The sequence below is a fragment of the Neopsephotus bourkii genome, unplaced genomic scaffold, assembly GCF_033783945.1.
Source record: "Neopsephotus bourkii isolate Nb327-2 ecotype Australia unplaced genomic scaffold, CSIRO-AGI_Nbou_v1 NB_1016, whole genome shotgun sequence".
NCBI classification, from domain to species: domain Eukaryota; kingdom Metazoa; phylum Chordata; class Aves; order Psittaciformes; family Psittacidae; genus Neopsephotus; species Neopsephotus bourkii.
In genome coordinates this window covers 2,526,284-2,540,991 of record NW_026901505.1, presented here as the reverse complement: position 1 = coordinate 2,540,991, position 14,708 = coordinate 2,526,284, and the positions used below count along the sequence as shown (strand labels likewise).

At 56.8% G+C, this 14,708-nt stretch overlaps 2 long non-coding RNA genes across 2 annotated transcripts in view; both read left to right on the top strand.

Moving 5' to 3' along the window:
• The first annotated feature begins 7,937 nt into the window (after positions 1 to 7,937).
• Positions 7,938 to 14,708, top strand: part of LOC133215878 (uncharacterized) — a 95,159-nt gene continuing 88,388 nt past the window's right edge. The window contains exon 1 of the long non-coding RNA XR_009726507.1: positions 7,938 to 8,168. This is a non-coding gene — a long non-coding RNA (uncharacterized LOC133215878). The remainder of the gene's footprint in view (positions 8,169 to 14,708) is intronic.
• Positions 11,436 to 14,077, top strand: LOC133215879 (uncharacterized). Its single transcript, XR_009726508.1, has 2 exons — positions 11,436 to 12,121; positions 13,483 to 14,077. It is a non-coding gene; the product is annotated as an uncharacterized LOC133215879 (long non-coding RNA).

Genomic DNA, 14,708 nt, shown 5'->3' with positions numbered 1-14,708 from the left:
TGCGGGATGGAGAGGCTGATGAATAAATCAATCCCCCTCAGTGCTGAGGCAGCAAAACTTGGATGTGAGCGGAGGAGCAGCGCCGGGGCTGGCGTCCTGACGGCCGGGGTGGCACCGCTTGTGAATTCCCCCCATGCAGCTGCCGCAGACAGAGCTGCCCGCAGCCAAGTGGGCAGCTCTCATTGCCTTCTCGCCATGTTTTATTTATCAAAGCACTCAATATGCAGGCTCCCTCCTGCTGCCCCACATTCTTCCTGGATTCTCCTGCCTGGAAATGGGAGCAGCGGTTCGGAGAGGAGCCGTGAGGTGCTGCTGGCTTGGGGGGCACCGTCCCCTTTGCCTCCCCGTGGTGGATTTCCATAAACCATTGGTATCGCCCTGCCATGTGGCTGTCACTCAGCCACCACTGTGCTGAGGAGACGAGGTCCCTCGCTGCGAGCAGAAGGACAGTGCTGTGTGAATGACCTTTCCTGAGCTCGGGGAGCGCTTTTAAGGAGCAGCCAGGCTCTCGCTGCTCCTTCCATGCTTTGCCAAGAGCTGTGGTGTCCCAGGCTGCTGGAGGAGGCTGCTGTGACGCCTCCATGCCTGGCAGAGGCTGGTTTTGACATGGTCCTGGCCAAACGATGCCCAAACACGGCACTGGCTGTGTCCTGGCCCCTCTGCTCGCTTTCCTCCATCGCCTCCAGCTGCCCAGGAGGAGAGGGAGCTGCAGGGTGCGTTTCTTCTGCCTCACTGCTAATAAATAAGCCCCAGTAATGAGCTGGGCTCTGGCGGCCGGGCAGGTACTGGCAATAATCCCCCAATTAAGTGGACGAGGCAGGCGGTTAAGTGCAGAAAAACCACAAATAAATAATAAGGAGAATAATTTAGGAGCAGGGAGGAGCTGGGTCTCTCAGCCTTCCCCCTGGCGGCCGGCAGGGCACGCTGGGAAGTGTAGTTCTGCCTGCCCCGCTGACATCCTCCTCCGGAGGGATGCAAACCTTGGGTTTTCACCCTATTCCTCTCCCTGCGCCAACACTGGGTGTCCCATGAGGCTCCAGAGCAGCCAGCTCTGGGCATGGGGAGGGAGGGGGTCAGGAGCATGGCTCTGATAGGAGCCTGTGTGCACAGAGCATCCCTGGCTGAGAAGGGAGCCCTCAGGGCTCTGACACCAAGGAAGCTGTGCCTGTCACCCTGTCCTTTGGCAGAGGGTCGCTGGGGCTGTTTCCATGCCACTGGCATGGGAGCCAAGGGTATGGAGAGGCTGCAGCCATGGGAGGGCTGTTTTGCCTGCTCACCCCTGCCATGCACGAGGGAGCATCCCTGCTCTCCTGCCTCCTGCGGGTGGAAATACAGGCTTGTAGAGCCTGAGGGAGGATGGACCCCAGAGGACCATGTAGGAGCTGTGTTGGATGGTGACACGGCACTGGCTTCATCCTGGAGCCCTGAATGGACACATAAACAACAGTGAGAGCAAGAGCAAATGCCTCCCTGGCACTATCGATCGCAGCTGTGGGCTGTGTGTGCCTCGCTGCTGAACTCGGAGGGCTGATCAATAGTTGTATTTCTCCCCAGCCTTCACTGGGCTAATGGGAGCCACCGGCTTTGTCATTACCCTGGAGTGGCCATGAGGAGCTGGCCATGGGCAGGTTGGAAGAGGACCCATTTCTCCTTTGCATCTGGAGCCCGGAACTTTTCATATAGAAGCCTGGAGCTTTCCAAGCAGGAACCAGGGAGGCAGCAGCTCTGCTGAGGCTGTAGGGGCAGCAGACACCAGTCCCTGGCTGGGGGTGCTGGTGCTGGGGTAGCTGTGATTAGATGCAAGCAGACACTTTGGATCAAAGGTCCCCGGGCTCCTGGTGTGCAGGAACTTGTCCTTGTGGTGACACGTTTCACCCTTCGTGGCAGTCAGCAGTGGCTGTGTTGGTGTGTGCAATGCAGGAGGAGATGCTCAACACCATGGCTCTACTTGTGCCACTGCAGGTGACTGGGAGGACATATCCACTGTGCACGGGTAGGGGAAGGAATCCCATGGTGCCAGAGGACACGGTCACATTCTGCCCAATGGCAGTGCTGCAGATGGTGCCACTGCGGGGATTTTTCCCATGCTGGCAGCAGAGGAGGGGGACTCAAGACAGGCATAATAATCCCCACATGAAGTATAAGAAAAGAAGCTATTTAAGTATTACCTCCTCCGCATGGTGAGCCTGCAGCCAGGCCCTTATCAGAAGAGAGAAGGCAGATCATCAACCATTCCTGTTAGGCAGATAAGATTATAACCCTCACATGGCACCACACCTTGTGGGAAAAGGTGCTGGTTGCTGGTGAGGTGATGGAGGGGATGCTGGGGACAGCGAGGAAGGAGCCTGCCCATGGTCCTGCCAGCAACCAAACTTGGGGCAGCAAGTGACCAGCATCAGCTCAGCAGCAGGGACCCCCACCAGGGATTTCCAAGGGACAGCAGGAATTCCTAGGTGTTTTCATTTCTGCTCCTGTTCACGCAGTACCTGGAGCTGAACTCCTCCAGAGGAGGAGCCGGGGAAAAAAGGAGCAAAGGGAAATCAAAGAAATCAGGGCTTTGATGCCTTTCCCTTTGAACCCGGAGCCGGGTGGTGATGGGTGAGGGACTCTGATGTGATGGTGGGGTGCTGCTGCAGGATGGAGTGTAGACGTGGGTTCTTTCATCCTGTCTGTGTTTGGGAAAGCCAAGCCAGGCCCCCATATGCCCTCTGTCCTGTTTTGGAGGGCAGATGATGCCCTTCATGGCCGACTGCAGAAGATCGATGTGTTTTTGAAGGCAAACAAGAGTTTTCTGCCCTGACACAGCGTGGGCGCCTGCTCCGAATGCTAAGCAGCTCCTTGGAAGGCAGTCTGAAAGCACAAAGGGCAGCAGGACGCCGGAGCAGAGCCCCCTCCTATGGCCCCCAGGACAGCTCCATCCCTTCCTGGAAGTCACAATAGAGACTTAAACATGCAGGAAAAATATCCCCAAGGATTCCAGGTCTGGGGGGGTCTGGGCAGTGGCATCTCCCCTCAGGAGGTCTTTGTTTCATGGTGGCCATGGTGGCATCTGCTGTTCAGGGGGGGATCTATTGGAGCATCATTCTTGGAGGGGGGGCTTCAGTATGGCTTTAGTTTGCAGGCAGTTCCTTCCCTTGGGACCTGCTGCGGCTGGTAGGACAGCAAGCAGAGAAATGCAGGGGACCCATCCCAGCGGTGTCCCCAGCTGTAGCCTCCTCTGCCTTGCTTGTGTTTGAGCCTGCACACAGCAGGTAGTCTTTGGGACTGATGCTGCAGGAGTTTGGGGGTGGCTGGTGTGGAGCCATAAGGCTGCCCAAACTCCTGCAGCATCGGCCCTGGCTGAGTCCCCACATGGGGATGGCACAGTGACATCTCACATGCCCCCAAACTGCCACCGCTTGCCCAAGGGGACTTGCAGGGCAGAGGGCTGGGACCTACATGAAGTCAGCCCTGAAAGTGCACTTCCCATAGACTTTCCCACCTTTCCAGCTAATGGAGGTGATTTTCACCTCCTTTCATCTAGAAAACCACTGACAAAAATCATATCACAACTTCCCTGGCAGCAGGAGAGGTGAAGAGATGTGCTTGCCATTCATAGTAGGTGATTTTTTGTGCTGCCTGTCAGAGGAGGATTACTCTGGCTTGGGATACAGAGCAGTGCTCAGGCACCCCCATCCCACACCCAGCTGGGCACAGGGATGCGCAGCAAGGGTAGAGGTTACTCACCCTCAATTGCTGCTTCTCCTCCCTCATGCCTGCCCTGTGAGAGGTGATGGTCAATGCAAAAATAGCCCAGCATCATCCTTGAACAGCAAACATCCCCGCTGAGGGGATGGTGCATCCACAGGGTCCTGGTGCATCCCTATACCATGCCCAAGCACAGCCTGGAAGCATCCAGCAAAGGAAGTGCCTCTGGCCAGCAATGGGAGCATCGTCATGGTGGGGCAGCTGCTGCTATGGGCTCCTTAGGAGCCATTGTAATCTCATTCCAGGAGCAAATCACATTCCCAGCAGCCAAGGGCATGTTATGTCTGAATAAAAATGGTAATTCCCAGCAGATTGAGTTGGGAACAGGGAAAGTGATTGTTGCTTCCTCTTGCAAGGCCTTGCTGGTGCCCGTGGGGAGCGTGGTGGTGATGGAGGAAGCAGAGGGCTGTGCAGAAGGATGAGGCTCCAGCTGGAAAGGGAGAACATGGGGAGCTTCAGCAAAACCCCAGCTCCTCACATCCTGCAGGATCCGGCTTCAGCTCCTTGCCTGCCCTCTCCCTGCCCTGCTGCTCACCCCAGCTGCCCAGCCCTGGGAGCGGAACTGTTTGTTTGCAGTTTCCTAGGAGAGAAATCACGTTAAAAAAATTAATTACACACCTGAAAACAAAATCTGGCTGCTCAAGTGCACATCAGGGATAAATGGTGTGCTCCAAATGAGACAATTTACAGCTTGGGTAAGTAATGAAGGAACCCAGCCAGGCGTGAAAGCGGAGGCAGAGAGTGACTTTGGGGGGGTGCAAGGCTTTCCACCCCCAGCCCCTCCATCCCTCTGAGCCCCTCTTCGTTGCTGCTTGCTGAGAAATCCCAATCTGCTCAGCACAGCTGGCTCCTTGCAGCACCAGCCTGGGGAGCTGAGCAGGGATTTTGGTTGAGGTTGAGCCCTTTTAGAGCTCGGAGATGGGAATTGCCCTGGAGAATGGGGCAGATGGGGTAGGTAATGGAGCACAGGGCTGTGCTGTGCACCCCAGGGTGAGAGGGGCCCCGTGGGCCCTGCCACACCCGTGGTACCCCAGCAGGGATGTCCGGCATAGGGAGCCCTCACTGCACCCCGGCCCCGCTGGCATCCCCCATCCCACGCTGGCCTCTGCAGTCCTGTGCCACGCGGTGTGTGGGAGTGCTGGCAGCGTGCTGCCGGGAACGGGCAGCAATCCAGGCTTGCCGGCGAGAAGAAAATCATTTTTCCCTTATTTTTCCCTTTACGGTGTCCTGCCTGGTCTGTGAGTGCAGGGATTTAAAGGGGCTGTGTCCCAGTGTCATCGCCCCAGGTTGGTGGGGATGGTTGATGTGAATTGATCCGTGTGATGGAGCTGAGATCTCCTTTGTGGGTGGGCTGGTGGCTGTGGGTGCTGCCTGGCTTGCTTATAGGGCACCAGCTATGGGGACTGCTGCTGCCCTGGGCACCCCTCTGGGCAAAGCTGGAGTGTGGGAAGCATCCATGAGGGGCGAGGAGCAGCTTTGTCCCCTTCACACTGCCCATAGGGGAGCTCGGAGCTCAGCCACACCCCAGAAGCCATAGGAATCAACACCCCTCCCTGCCCACCAGCTTCAACAAGGGGTGGGTTCCCCCCAGGCTCCCAACATGTGATGGTGCGTGGGACTGGGACCAGCCTCTCTTCTCCCCTCTCTGCTCCACTCCCACCTCTGCTCAGAGCCGCCTCGGAAACCAGCCAGCTAATGATGCGAGCTGCGGAGCAGATGGGGGACCTGACGCTATACTCCCCAGCAGCGGATTAAGCATGCAAATAGATGTATAGCGACGCAGTGCCTCTTGGCCTGTATCCTTTCCACCCCCACCACACGTATGGCATTTCAATTCACAGCATCCCCCGGCCTGGCCTGGAGCCACATGTGAAGGGCAAGGACGGACGGATGGACACAGGGCTGGGAATGGTCCATGCAGCCCTGCCTGCATGCAGGTTGGCCCCTCGTTTGAAAAAGCTCCTCAAATTCTACCCCCTCCATGTGTCCCTGCAAGACAGCAGTGGCTGCATGGGTGAGCTGCATTCCCTGCATCATCTCCTCTGCCCCTCTTCTTGTGCTCCTTTTGCAGCATTGGTGCGTGCTGCTGCCCTGTGACCCTTTTCTAAAGGAGATGCTGTGCGGAGAGGAGACGTTGTGAGAGCAGGGCTTGGGGGAGGGACCCAGGTGCTGCAGCAGGGATGCTCTGGGCTGCTGGCAGAGCTGCTCGTGCTCTGGGGAACACCAAGAGGAGCGGTTTAGATCCTGCAGCACCCATGACCACTTCTCGGCCACAGAAAGTCTGCAGAATGTGATCTGGCAGGGGCAGGACAGTCTGGCTTGAGTCCTGTCCCACCTCCAAAACCTGCTGAGAGCTGGAAGGTGCAATGAGGGTTAGGGTTTCATGTTGTCTGGACCCACCATGTGACTGGGGCTGCCCCAATGGGGACCAGTTCAGCCCAGACTGGGAGCAGAAAGGATGCTCTGCCTCAGCCCCATAAGCCAGCCACCCCTAAAAAGAAGCAAAGCCTCCCCTTCCCAACATGGGATTGAAACTGTCTTCACCTGCAGCATCGCTCTTTCAGACCACCTCTGCACCGCAGCACAGCATAGTGCAACGCCGTTATCTCTAATGCCTGGGAGCAGGAACAGATTAATATTCATCACAAGGGACCGGAGCATATGGAATATGAATAATGCTAATTGTGTCTGTATAGATTTAGCGTAAGAAGCTTCCGTGCATTAAGGAGGGGGGGAATTAGTCCTTCTCTGAACCGTTTCAGACTCATTCGCAGCGAAGAAGTGCCTGCCTGCCTGTGGGTTTTGAGATGGGGGTGAGGATAAAACTTGTGTCCTGTGCCTGAGTGCAGGAGGAGCTAAGGGATGCGGAGTGGGTGCATGCAACTTCTGCCTCTCAGGAAACAGTGATGGAGCACTCAGTCACTGCAGATGCCAAGGAGGAAAAGGGGCTCCCTACAGATACGTGAGCTCTGCTGCTGTGGGCTGCCGTGGCTAGGGACACCCCGAAGCTCCTGGTCCCTGGAGTGAAGACACAGTTGTGCAGGGCTAGCTGATACATCTTCCTCGCACCCTGGGTGAATTTACCTGTCCCCAGCTGCAGGCAGCTGCTGCTTATGGCAGGGAGCTGGCAGGGGGCAGTGCCCTGTGTGCAGGGTGCTGGAATGGCTAATGAGGCACTGGGGAGAGGAAAACTTCATGCCTTAAACGTTCATAGCATTTGCCTTCTGGGGATGAGGGTTGGTGCCCTGCTTTAATTGGATCAGCTCATGGCTTTAATAAGAAGAGAAGGCTCATTTACTAGGCTGGGCAGTGGAGGCAGGCAGGAGAGCTGGCTGGGCGCTGTGGGTCCAGGGCTTTGGCAGAGCCTCCTGGCTCCAGGCAAGCGTGTCCCGTCCTTGTGTGTCATGAGGGCTATGGGGGACCTGGTAGGTGGCCCCCTCCCTGCAAGGCATGGCGCTGAGCTTCCCTCTGTGCTCCAGTGCTGCAGTGATGGGTCCAGGCTGGACACCCCTCTTGTGTGCCGAGATGGTCCCATGGCAGTGGGGACCTCGGGAAGGGCTCTCTTGTGGGCTAGGAGAGGTTTTTCACCCCCAAGGAGAGGACTGAAAACACCCGGGCTCCATCTGCTCCCTGAGGTGCCTCCTGGCATCCCTGCGGCTGCAGGGTGAGGGACTCTCTGTGCCTTTCCCTGCGCTCCCCAGGGCAGCTTCACAATTGTCTCCTCCTCAGCCACTGGCCTCTTTCTCTGCCCCCATCACTGAGAATGTGGGATTCCTCTTTCTGCACTTTGATCTCTCCAATTTTTAGCTCATTCTGGCTGCCTTATAGGCACTAATCCCTCTGCAGGCATCAGGGAGAATCCACCTACACTCCATGCAGTCTGAAGTCTTATTGTGTAAACAAAATCTCAAACACGAAATCCCTAATCCTCAATGGTTGAAACCTCCGATACCTGTTCCCATGTGTCCTGCCCAACAGAGAATGGAAGAGAGAGGGAGGGAGGGTCACTGCTGTGTTTGCTCCCATCCTCAACCTCAGCCCAAATTAAACATCCGTGCACGCTTTTAACCTTGGGTTTTTCCTTTCTTCCCGGCAGCCCATGGCAGCGAGCCGCCTCCGGCCCCCTCCCTGCTCCACTGCATTTGTTCAGCTTAGGGGATCAAACTGGGTGACATTTGGAGTTGGGATATTTAAAATGCAAATCTCCCCTGGATAGATAAGTGGAATTTACTCCCTCTTATGAAGGGAACCTCTGGGGAGCGCCGAGCGCGGCAGCCGGCCCGCTCTGCATGCGAGATCCAGCCGGAGGGGGGGAATCTCTGCCTCCCCCCCCCAGCCCATCACTTCCGGGCAAACACTCCTGCGACAACCATCCTCATCACCATGAAGGCTCCCGAATTGCCCGCAAGCACAGCGCGGAGGTAAGAGCTGCGGGGCCGGCAGGGAAACCTGCGGCGTTTGCCAGGGAGGGAGAGAGCTCGGTGGCCGCTGGTGTAATCCCAGAATTGCCGTTTCCCTCCTCTGCTGCTGATGGATCGTTGTCTCTCTCCCTCCCAGCTCGGAAATTAAAGCTTTCACCACTTTTCTCACTGCAGAGGAACAAATGGGTGTCTGAGAGACAGAGATTTACACTTTACATTCCCTTTCGGAAACCCAGTGTGATTTTCCAGCCACTGCAGATGCTGGGCCTGTCCTGATGAACTGAGATGAGATCTCAGAGGGGGGAAGAAGGAGCCCCCCTGTATCTCCCCCTCCTCACCTGCCTGCAGCAAACCGGGTGGGTGCACATCCCAAGGGTTTGGCTGAGAGAAGGCTCCAGTCCTGCCTTGCCCCTCTTCACTCCTGCAGGTGCCCCCCCCCCCTTGCCCATCCCTGCCCAGGGGTGCAGGCTCCAGGCTGGGCTGATTCACCTCCTGACGTGGCTGCGCTTGAAACCTGCTGAACCCCCCCAAAGGGAGCAGAACCAGAGCATCTGTAGGGAAAACCACTGGATTTGCTGCCATCCCCTCCAGGATGTGCCAGCAGACACCAGGCTGCAGCTGGTTTAGGGGATGGGAGGACTTAGGGGTCTGGGGGATGTGTAAAGTGCGGCAGTGCTGGGATGGAGAGAAGCAGCTCCAGGTGGGAAAACTCTGGGAGGGCTGTTGGGGTTGTTCCCAGCCTGGGAGCCATGCACAGGCAGCAGCTTCTTCCCTGGCAGCCCCTGGTCCCCAGCAGCTCACCCAGCAACAATATAAGCAAAACTGGGAAAATCATAAAGCAACAAAAGTTGAGCAGCTCTTTGAGCTGGTTCCGGGCTCTGCAGCGGCTGGGAGCTTCCCGCAGACCACAACGCACCGAGGAATATCTGGAGCCTCATAAATATACTCTGGGAATGGAGGAAAAGGGATCTGAATTTCCACTTTGATGCATAATGTGCTTTCTGGGGAAAAAAAATAAAAATCAGCCTTCTTGGCAGGGACCAGACAGCTTCCCACTAAATCTCCTGGAGGAGCGCGTTGCCAGTTGCGGAGATAAAACCTCAATGAAACACAATTAGCTTCTACTTGGATTAAGCCAAACTTGCCTCTCCCCAGCCACCCAGCCACCCTGGCCTGGCGGCGGGATGGGGACTGCTTGGTGCCAGCCTGCAGCATCCCCAACCCCACTGGGGTGGATGGGAGAGCGGCTCTGCCCCGGCAGGAGGATCACCCTCTCTTCATGGTTAAGGGGACATGTAATGAACACATAGAAGCTGGAGTGCTGCAGGGCAGCCCCTGCCATATCACCGAGGACAGGGGCTCATCACTGCTGGTTTGCTGTGGTTCTTTGTGCTGGGGAGCCTGGTGGGGAGCCTGGGGCAGGGTCCCTGTGTTGTCCCCTATGGTTCGACCAGCTTGGGTTTGGGGCACAGCAGTGCTGCCTCCCTTCCCTGCTCAGTCCTGGAGCAGGGGGAATAGGGCTGAGGGGACCTGCTGGTAGCAAAGGTTACTGAGAGATATTTTCCTTTAGGCAGAAACATTTTGAATATTGATTTTAAAAACAATCTTTATAAGCTGGGATGTTTCCTGGTCTTGGAGTGTTCAGGCTTTAGCATCGCTCATGGTGGGAATCACAGAATGGTCAAGGTTGGAAAGGTTTGTAATGTCTCACCCCTGTTTGCCGCTGTCTTCCAGGGTATCACATCGAGCCCAGACATGTGTCAGCCTCGCTTGTGCCCCGGGCGACTTTCAGAGCAGGCTCCTGCCCCCAGGCTGGGTCGTGGTGCCCCAGGGCCAGGATGTCAGGGAAAGAGTGCAGAGGAGGTGGGAAAAACGCCTGGGAGCCATCCCCAGCCCCACAGCATCTGCCCTGTCGGGGAGCGACTGCCAGAGGGACCAAGGGATGCTGGCAGGGCTCTGAGGGGAAACCGGCCTGTTAATTAAGAGCTTAATTACCCAGGAAAGAATGGTGGACTTAACTCAGCCTTGAAGCAGGCCAAGCAAGTGAAGCGTGCTGGGGGAGGGACTGGGGAGGTGAGCTGAGGGCATGCTTTGCATTCTGTGGTGTATGCAAATACCTGCAAGATTAATACATGGAGGGAACAAAACCCCTCAGCCCCCTTGGTACCTCTGTCCTGTTGTCCCCAAGGTGTCCCCCTGCATCCTCACTGGACATCAGTCCCATCATCCTGCTCACGGGTCCTTGCCTGGGGAAAGGGATTCTGTCCCCGCTGCTGTACTTGTGGGGTTATGGGGGTCTGGCTCTCCTGCAGAACAAGGATGGATGCACATCTCAGCCTGGGGAATGAGGATGAATAACTCAAAAGCAGCCCGGGGATGTGGTGCCAACAGAAGGACACAGGATGGGGACCATTCATCCCTCTGGCAATGTGACATACACCAAGGAGGGGGTAGCCTGTGGGCTGGGCATTTCTGCTGGTGGAGGAGGAGGGGAGGAGAGTTTCTGAGCTAGAAAGAGAGAAGGGTTTCTTTGGCTTGGCGCATTTTGCTGCAGAAAGGCTGTTTCAGCTCCGAGGGTAAGGGAAATGAAACAGAAAAATACCTCCCATTAAGCAAAAGGGATGGAGAGCCCTGCATAATACTGCTGTCTGCAGGGGTTTCTCGCTCCGAATTTGCATCCAGCACAGCCTTTTGCCAGCACCCAGAGAAGATGTGCTGCGAGCTGCTGTAGGAGATGCGGCTGGAGGGGACGAGCTTCTGGCCCCACTGCCGCATCCCTTACTCACCCCATGGATGGTGGGCAGTGCCTGGGGAGTGGGTGGGTGAGCAGATTCCAATGGTCTGATGGGCAGGTCCCACAGGGATACTGGGATCCCCATGATGTGGGCTGAGTCACAGGCATAGGGAGCTGCTGGAGGGGGGTTGGTCAATGACTATAGCTGGTGCTGGGTGTCTCCTGACTGCTGGGACACAGGCAGTGCAGGTGCATCCTCTTGCTCTGCCTACATCTGCATGGCCCTAGGGAGCAGCCCTAGGAGAGATCCTGACCCCTGCAGACACCCTGAGCCCAGGTAGGGTGTTCACTGGGGGATGCTCTTTCCTCTCCCTTTGCTGGGAGTTTGTTAAGACCCAAGTAGACGAGATGAGTGTGTGGTAGGAAGAACAGCATTCGCTCTGGAGCTTTCCTGACCTCCAAGAAATTAATTACCAGTGCTGGTATTGCATATCATCAGCATCAGCCTCCGGGTGCCTGGGGTTGGAGGCATTGCTGCTTCTGCTTCCAGCGGCTCTGGGCTCGTGCTGACAGGGAGATCTGTTGCTGTTGTTGGAATGGGAGCTGGAAGCAGGGAGAGCAGATGAGGCCGGAAGCCAAGCTGTGCAAACACTGCTGGGGCGGCAGCACCTTGCTAGCCCTGCGCGGGGATGGTGGCTGGGATGTGACAGGGCAGCCCCGGTGCTGAGAGCAGCTCAGACACCCACAACCGAGTCCCAGGGTGCCCATTTGGCTGGGAGCAGGACTATAGCCTGAGAGATGGTGGCCTGTGATCAAGTGCCCCATCCTGCACTGTGGACAGGAATCCCCCATGGGCAGCATGAACGTGTGCACATGCGTATGTGCGGCACACCGGGAAGGTGGATGTTGCAATGTTTGTTTGATGTGGGACACACAGGGGCATCTGTTCCGGCAGAGCTGGCTCTGGCGTGTGTCTGACAAATGGTGTTTGGTTTGGTGGTGGAGCATAATGTAAGTGATGACGGCTGCAGGCACAGGGAAGGGAGCACCTGTCTGAAGGATGCTCTGGGGGAGAAAGGAGACGGACAGAAGGATGTTGGACATGGCTCTTGGTGGTGGCCAGGTGCTCCTTTGCAGGACCTGCATCTCACTGCCTGGCCAGGGCACCTGGCTCTCTGCACCCAGCCCTGTGCAATGTGCCTTGGGCCACCAGGAGAAGGTGAGCTGCTGGTGGGGAGAGGGTCTGTTTTCTGGGTGTGAGAAGGTGCTGGTTGGTGTTCAGGGTCAGGCTGGTGCTGGGTGGGTGTCCCACGCTGGAGGCACGGCCTGCATGCAGCATGGGCTGCCACCACCCAGGGCTGTGGGGCTTCGGCTGTCTGGGATGATGCTCTCTGGGCACGTCTCTGTGTCCAGGTGCAGCCCCAGTTGGGACACTGGGGGACACTGAGCCCTGGGGCCAGCAGGACCTCAGCTAAGGGTGGGCTTTTTTGGAGGTGGGGGGTGATGGGGGATTCTGGGGACCTCTGCCCTGGGGGAGCAGGAAGTCCCTTGATGCGGGAGATGTTTCTATCATACTTGTGCCCTCTAGTGGCTTTGTCCCCTCTCCCGTCCCATGGCCACCATCCCAGTGCCATGGCCATGTTCTTGGTACCCATGGCCACCATCCCACAGTGCCCAAGGTCAGCCTTGAGATACATGGGTGGTGACAGTGATGGGCAAGAGGGACTTGGATCAGGCCAGGAGGGCACCTTGGCACCATGTGATGCTGTCTTCATGGTCACCTTTTCCAGGCTGGAAGGGAGTGCTTCTCCTTGATTTCAAGGTAGTTTGGCATGGAAATATTTATATCTGGGGGGAGGCAATGAATCCCAAATCCAGAGGCTTGGCTCCTCTAGAACTGTTGGGTGAGTGGCCCCAAAACTGATTTTATCCCAGAAAATGAATCCTTGAGTTTTCTAACACAAAGTTTCTCATTTTTTGACTGCTCAGGGCTGTCTGCTGCCTTTCTCTCTGCTCTGTGTTTGAACACACGACAGTCTGAAAAAAAAACCAACACACTTTTCTCATTCTACTGATGTTTCCCTTTTATCCAAAAGAAATAAAGCCCTCCTTTGCCTCCAGCCCACAGCAGCCACGGCTCCTCAGCTGCGCTCCTCTGGGAAGGGATGCCTGGATACCCTGCGGCTGCTCCTGTTTCAAATGTGCCTCTCCCCTTCCTCGTGTCTCCTCTCTGCATGGTTTTGGACCCTACCCAGAGCTGGGGCAAGGACGGGAAAGGTGGTTTGGTGAGAGAAGGCCAGCCAGGCACTGCGGGTCCCTGGGGTGGTTGGCGGAGCAGGGTGAGGATGGGATCCTGTATATCAGGACAGTGGGAGCTCCTATTGTGCCCTGCAGGGACAGGGGGATGGGATGTTCCCGTGCTCTTGGCAGCTGTCCCTGTATGTGCTCCCACTGCTAGCAGGGGGATATTTCCTATCTGAGAAAGCAGATGTTGGGTAGGAGCTTCCTAAGCAGTTTCTCTTCCCTCCCAGAACTGCTGCTTGGAGAGAAAAATTAATTCTCCTTTGTTGTTGGTTTAAGGGAGAACAAAACCAAATGTCACCTGGAGAAGTTCCTGCTGCTGCACCCCCAGGGCCTGGAGCTGCTGCCCCAGGATGGGGATTAGCACATCACTGAGAAAACCACCCTGGTTGATTGTCCCTGGGTGATCAGACAGATGATCGATGCTGGGATTAGCCTGTACGGTGGCTGCAGTGACAGCATCGACCTGGAGCAGCAGCTTCACCCTGCCTGTGCTAGCACTGAGTTCAACCCATCCCCGTGGCCTCCAGACTGGTGTATGCACTGAGCAGTGTCGGGCCTCTACCAGCCCCATGAGGGGCTCGGGGGCACTGACAGCAGACAGCAATTGCCACAGATGTTCTGCATTTGGGATTTCTCCCCTTTCCAGCCTCATTAGTATTGAAATTAAAAGCAAGTGTTTGTGAATTGGTAGCTGTTCTCCAAGACCCTAATTAGCAAATCTCTTCATCCCCCACGGCTGCAATCTAATAATCAAAAAAAACCCCCAACACCCAAACAAGCCCCAAACCTTGTTTGATGGATCAGGAGTGCTGCTGGAACAGTCAGAGACGGCTCTTCCTGCTTAGTATGATAATTAAACACTTCAATTGCAGTTTTTTTATGCAATTAGGTAAGTCTCTAATTGTTATCATAGGTGGCAGGGGTTTGGGTGTGTGTTTGCCAGTTCTTCCTCCCTGAGCTGGAGTGAAACGTGGATGCTACAGGCGATGCAAGGCCTCGTCCTGTCTGGTTGGGTTGGGGAAGGAGTGCTCTGCATGCTCTGCTGCAGTGACTTGTTTCCTGCCTCTTTGCAATGGAAAGTGCTGATGAGGTGATTTCTCTTTCTGCGGTGGGGTCCTCTCCCCAGGGGTCTCCCCTGAGGTCATATGGGGGGTCCTGGGGAGGGGATGTGTCCAGCCACGGCATCCCCTTGCTGCCGGGCATCCCTGCTCGGAGCTGAAACCAAAAGCTGTGGTTGCCGCGGGGGCTCGGGGAGCGGAGCGGGACCGCAGCGGCGCTCGGGACGCACCCAGCCCCAGCCGGGGGTGCTTCGGGGCTCTGCTCCGCCGTGTCCGGGCCGGGCGGGCAGGCTTGTCCCCGGCAGCAAGCAGGGGGAGCTCCGAGCCTGCGCTGCCGCCGCGCAGAGCCCCGCGCCTCGGGGCTTGCGGCCGGGCCCTGGCAGCGCCGTTCCGGGGCAGGACGCTCACGGAGCGGGGACCGCTCCCGCCTGGCGCCGGGCAGGG